Source organism: Physeter macrocephalus, chromosome 1, assembly GCF_002837175.3.
Source record: "Physeter macrocephalus isolate SW-GA chromosome 1, ASM283717v5, whole genome shotgun sequence".
In the NCBI taxonomy this organism is placed as follows: domain Eukaryota; kingdom Metazoa; phylum Chordata; class Mammalia; order Artiodactyla; family Physeteridae; genus Physeter; species Physeter macrocephalus.
Window position 1 is genome coordinate 95,535,156 of NC_041214.2, and position 6,438 is coordinate 95,541,593.

Below are 6,438 nucleotides of genomic sequence, written 5' to 3' on the forward strand. Positions count from 1 at the left end.
ATAGTTTTGTGGTAATATGTTATGCAGACATGGCAAACTAATACAATAAATATTATATTTATGAGGCTTTGCAATTAGACCTGAATTCAAGTCCTGAGTCTTCCATTCACCATTTTTAGGGTTATGGGCAAGTTACTTCGTAACCTCTGTGAGCCTCAGATTCAGCCTAGAATTAGTCGGGAGCCCAACTGAGGAAACATATGGAAAGTGCTCACCTCAGAGTAAGTGTGCAGTGAATGTTAGCTGTTTTTGCTATGGCTTTTGCTGCTACCATTTCTATTTTGTGCAATACGTAGCAGAGTGTCCAGCACACAGTAGGCACTTAATCACTGCTAGTACCTTTCAGCTTCCCTCCATCTTCCCTCATTTCCTTGAAAGCCCCCTGTTCTACTAACCGCCACATTCCTGCCTGTCTTCTCCACTTTGTGAATATTGATTCTGAGACTGGAAGGGAAACATTTATCATTCTTAATTGCAATAAAATCATTACAATGGTGTTAAACATTCAAATAGAAATTAAGTTCCACTGCATAATGCAAAGGCAACTATTAATCTGTGCCGGTAGCCAAATGCAGGAAAAGTGATATGAATAAAACGGATGTGATGTATTAATAACATCATGATGCTAGGGAAGGAACTTCAATCTGAGCAAAACAGTTATACTTTACAGGCAAGTCTTTCTGTTTCAGAATGGAGAATCAGCAGATAAATTCCCACAGCAAAATCATAAAGTTAGAAGGAAAACTTTAAAAAAAAAGAAGTCATTTAATTTCCAAGGAATTATCAACACTGTCAGTGGAAGATAAAGTTGCAAATGCTGATACATGAAGGTATATGTTCATTCTTATACAAATCAGCATGAAAACTGATTAGCTGACATATTCTCTGCTCCTCTGTTCCTGACCAAATGCCGTCCCAGCCCTGGGCAGACAAGGCTTTCAACTGGGGTCACATGCAGGCTTTGGGGGACTTGAAGCTTAGATAACATTTGGAGCCCTCTTTAAGAAAAATATGAAATAATGACTTAAAAGTTAGGGAGAGAAGTGAACACTTATCCTAAATGAGAAAAGAAATCACACCCATTATAATTCTTTTTTAAAGATAACAAATATCGCAATCATCACAAAATCCAAGGAAATGGCTTATTATTATTATTAATTTCCTGCCTACTACACCTCTATGATACTCTTTGCCTATATGTTTGGTTGCATGCTCTTTGATCATCTTTTCATATGACAACAATTTTATAATATAATTTTCTATAGAGAACATTTATTTTTCCTCCAACATGGGTGATAGAAATTTGTAATTATTTGGAAGTGGGTTTTCTGTTTCAGAATGTCATCTTGGGAATGCTGCATTTGTAACTTCCTCTGCAGGATCTCACCCAGAAGGTGCTTCTCACCCCAGGGCAGGCCTTGGAGAAGCCTGTTCTTTTGATCTCTCTTGTCCTGGCTTCCAGAGCTGCCGCAGCAGCAGCTGGCCTCACTCCTCAGGTATTCAATACGCATCCTTTCACAGCACTTTCCTTCTGGATTTCAAAGAGCAGCATCTCTTCTTCTTAGAATCAGAGATGGTGTCCAGATGCTCATGAAGGTCCACCAGAGGCAAGTTTGCTGGAGCACGGGTGGATGTGGAGGTATTTCTGGAAGAGCAGTACCAGGCCACTGCAAGAAGGCCTCCATAGGCAGCTAAGGCTGCTGCTTGAGGCATGGGAAGGGCTCGGAGCTTAAGCATCATTAACTTAATGCTAAATCCACCTCTTCTCTCAATCCATCCTCAGTCTACCTTTCTAACTTGCAAACTTGACAAATAGTTTTTCCCCAGACACGCCTTTATCTTCCCACTTCTGGCCCTGAATCACTGCAGTACCTCAACCTGGAATGCCTTCCCCCAGCATTTACCTACTGAGATCCCTGAAAGCCTAGATCAAATTCTACTTCCCCATGAAACCTTCCCTGATTCCCTTTACCAGACGAGAGCTTGCCTATGTCTGAACCCCTTTAGTGCCCAGTGTCCTCGGTTTTCACAGGGATTGTTCCAAAATATCTTTGCATATTGTTAGGATGTACATTCAGGTATTCATGGAAAATGAGCAAAAAATTTCTCCAGCTAAATAGAAAAGAAGCCAAAAAGAAACATAAAAGCGTTTAATTTTCAAGTTTTGAAGTTATTCATTCATCCAACATACCCTTCCCATGCTAAAGCTGGAATTACAATACTAAGCAAGTCACAGTTCCACCTTTATAGAGTTTACAGCTTATGGGAGGCCAACAATAATTTCAGGTACAGTGGGGGTAAGAGTTTTAAAGGAAAAGAGAGCTGTGTCATTGTAAGGTAGTGACAGGGCTCTTGTGTGTGTGTCCTTATGGAAGTGAATGGTATGAGATCAAAGGATGAATAGCAGTTAGCCTGGTAAAGGAGAGGAAGCATTCCTGGCAGAAAGAACAGCATTAAGAGGCCCTCAACTAGGAAGGATCTTCTTGCATTTCAAAACCGTAAAGAATGCTTATTATCGTGTGCATCTCTTTTGCAATTATTTGTTTCTATGGCTGTCTCCTCTCACCCTATAAATTTCTAGAAGAGAGAGAGGATTTCCTAAGCATTTCTGCATCCCTCCTGCTTATCACAGTGCCTATCATATGCTCATTAAATGTTTGCCTAACTGACTCAAACCTCATTTGTTAAATGAGGGAAAGCAGAGAGCCTATGTCAAAGCATGCAGAATTATCAAACTCATTTTTCGCATCTCATCGATTCTAAGATGCGCATATCTTCATTTAACGTCTTTGAAATTGGGATTCTTTTTTACAGTTGATCACATCTTACAACTACATTTGGCATGTTTTTTCTTTCTTAGTATTCCATAAAACATGGTGTGTTTTAAAAATCAATGGTATGTTATATTCAATGAAATGTGGTGGATGCCTTCATATGGCTAAATTCCTTATTGTTAATTTGAAGAAATAAGTGAGTGATTTTCATAATTTTTAGTTTTGCAGACTGACTTTTCAAACTAATCACTACTTTGAATCCACTGGGAGAATAAGTCTTACTCTGGACTGATAGAACTGCAGGAATAGAAAAAAGTTAAAGGAAATTGGTTCTACTTTTCATCCATTCTAGCATATAGTGAATACCTGTTATTTTGTCTGTCTAGAAGTACCCTGTGGCTCTGTTCCCACTTCTAGGAACTTCTGCCTTCTTCTCTGGGACACCATCTCTCCTCCTTTCATTCTCTTCCGTGGTCACTGTGGGAAGGACAGTGTTAATATAGTGGGACCCTGGTCCATGGCCACATTTGTCTAGTCCAGATTGCAGTTGAATGGAGTATAGTTCCTTCCACAGGAATTTGGGTTTGTGACAACCAGAGAACTTTGGATCACCTACCATTTTGGGTATCTGGCCTGTGAGGTGTAAAATTTGGGATGTTTTAAGGTTCACATTCAGTCATGGAAACTGAGGCAGATGAAGCCTCTCTGTGGCCAGAGGGAAGAGAAAAGCTGACACATAGTGATGGAAGAAATACACATACATGATGGCAGTGGGGTCCTGTCTGCATTCCTATTCATGGCTTTCATAAGACAACCAGTAACCTTATGGTATATTCTCTCTTGGCTTAACTTCTTTGTAATTGCAACCAAATTGCAACCAATTAAAGACAAAAGAAGCTCAATTTATATGTGTGTGTGTGTGTGTGTGTGTGTATATATATATATATATATATGTATATATATATATATAGTACAGGCATACCTCGCAGATATTGCAGGTTCGATTTGATTCCAGACCACCTCAGTAAAGCAAATATTGCAATAAAGTGAGTCACACTAATTTTTTGGTTCCCCAGTGCATGTAAAAGTTATGTTCACACTATACTGTAGTCTGTTAAGTGTGCAATAGCATTATGCCTAAAAAATCGTGTATATACCTTAATTAAAAAATACTTTGGGGCTTCCCCGGTGGCGCAGTGGTTGGGAGTCCGCCTGCTGATGCAGGGACGCGGGTTCGTGTCCCGGTCCGGGAGGATCCCACATGCCGCGGAGCGGCTGGGCCCGTGAGCCATGGCCGCTGAGCCTGCGCGTCCGGAGCCTGTGCTCCGCAATGGGAGAGGCCGCAACAGTGAGAGGCCCACGTACCACAAAAAAAAAAAAAAAATAATAATAATAATAAAAAAAAAGACCTAGAGTTTAAAAAAAAAATACTTTGTTGCTAAAAAATGCTAACCATCATCTGAGCCTTCAGCAAATCATAATTTCTTTGCTGGTGGAGGGTCTCGCCTTGACGTTGATGGCTGTTGACTGATCGCCGTGGTGGTGGCTAAAGGTTGGGGTAGCTGTGGCCATTTCTTAAAACAAGACAAGAGTGACATTTGCTGCATTGATTGACTCTTCCTTTCATGAACGATTTCTCAGTTTTTCTCTAGCATGCAATGCTAATGCTGTTTTGTTAGCATTTTACCTACAGTAGAACTTCTTTCAGGATTGGAATCAGTCCTCTCAAACCCTGCCACTACTTTATCAACTAAGTTTATGTAATATTCTAAATCCTTAGTTGTGGTTTCAACAGTCTTCACAGCATCTTCACCAGGAGTAGATTCCATCGCAAGAAACCACTTTCTTTGCTCATCCAAAGGAAGAAGCTCCTCATCTGTGTAAGTTTTATCCTGAGATTGCAGCATTTCAGTCTCATCATTAGGCTCTACTTCCAATTCTAGTTCTCTTGCTGTTTCCACCACAGCTGCAGTGACTTCCTCCACTGAAGTCTTGAACACCTCAAAGCCATCCATGAGGATTGGAATCAACTTCTTCTAAACCCCTGTTAATTTTGCTATTTTGACCTCTTCCCATGAATCATAAATGTTCTTAATGGCATCTAGAATGGTGAATCCTTTCCAGAAGGTTTTCAGTTTTACTTTACCCAGCCATCAGAGGAATCACTATCTAGGGCAGCTATAGTCTTATGAAATGTATTTCTTAAATAATAAGACTTGAAGTTGAGATTACTCCCTGATCCGTGGGCTGCAGAATGGATGTTTTGTTAGTAGGCATGAAAACAATGTGAATCTCGTACATCTCCATCAGAACTCTTGGGTAACCAGGTACATTGTCAGTGAGCAGTAATATTTTGAAAGGAATCTTTTTTTCTGAGCAGTAGATCTCAACAGTGGGCTTAAAATATTGAGTAAACCATGTCGTAAACAGATGTGCTGTCATCCAGGTTTTGTCGTTCCATTTATAGAGCATAGGCGGAATAGAGTTAGCATAATTCTTAAGGGCCCTAGACTTTTCAGAATGGTAAATGAGCATTGGCTTCAATTTAAAGTCACCATCTGCATTAGCCCCCAACAAGAGAGTCAGCCTGTCCTTTGAAGCTTTGAAGCCAGGCATTGACCTCTGCTCTCTAACTATGAAGTACTAAATGGCATCTTCTTCCAATATAAGGCTGTTTCATCTGCATTAAAAATCTGTTGTTTAGTGTAGCCTTCATTAATTATCTTGCCTAGATCTTCTGGATAACTTGCAGCAGTTTCTAACATCAGCTCCTGTTGCTTCACCTTGCACTTTCATGTTATATAGATGGCTTTCCTGAAACCTCATGAACCAACCTCTGCTGGCTCAGACTTTTCTTCTGCAGCTTCCTCGCCTCTCTCAGCCTTCACAGAACTGAAGAGGGTTAGGGCCTGGCTCTGGATTAGGCTTTGGCTTAGGGGGATGTTGTAGCTGATTTGATCTTCCATCCAGACCACTGAAACTTTCTCCATATCAGCAATAAGGTGGTTTTGCTTTCTCATCATTCATGTATTCACTGGAGTAGCACTTTTAATCACCTTCAAGAACTTTTCCTTTTAATTCTAGACTTTGGCACAAGAGGCCTAGCTTTCATCCTCTCTCGGCTTTTGACATCCCTTCCTCACTAAAGTTAATTTCTAGCTCTTGATTTAAAATGAGAGATGTGGAACTCTTCCTTTCACTTGAACACTTAGAGGCCACTGTAGGGTTATTAATTGGCCTAATTTCAATGTTGTCGTGTCTCAGGGAATAGGGAGGCCCCAGGAGAGGGAGAGAGACAGGGAAACAGCGGGTTGGTGGACCAGTCGGAACATAACACAACATTTATCAATTCAGTTTGCCTTGTATGGATAAGGTTCATGGTGCCCCCAAACAATTACAATGTTGACATCAAAGATCACTGATCACAGATAACCATAACAAGTATAATACTAATTAAAAAGTTTGAAACATTGTGGAATTGCTGAAATTGGACAGAGCCACGAAGTAAGCAAATGCTGTTAGAAATATGGCTGCTGGGGCTTCCCTGGTGGCGCGGTGGTTGCGCGTCCGCCTGCCGATGCAGGGGAACCGGGTTCGCGCCCCCGTCCGGGAGGATCCCACATGCCGCGGAGCGGCTGGGCCCGTGAGCCATGGCCGCTGAGCC

At 41.1% G+C, this 6,438-nt stretch overlaps 1 pseudogene; it reads right to left on the reverse strand.

Annotated features, from left to right (window-relative positions):
- Positions 1-3,156: 3,156 nt before the first annotated feature.
- LOC129392189 (tigger transposable element-derived protein 1-like) lies at positions 3,157-5,987 on the reverse strand (annotated as a pseudogene).
- Positions 5,988-6,438: the final 451 nt, after the last annotated feature.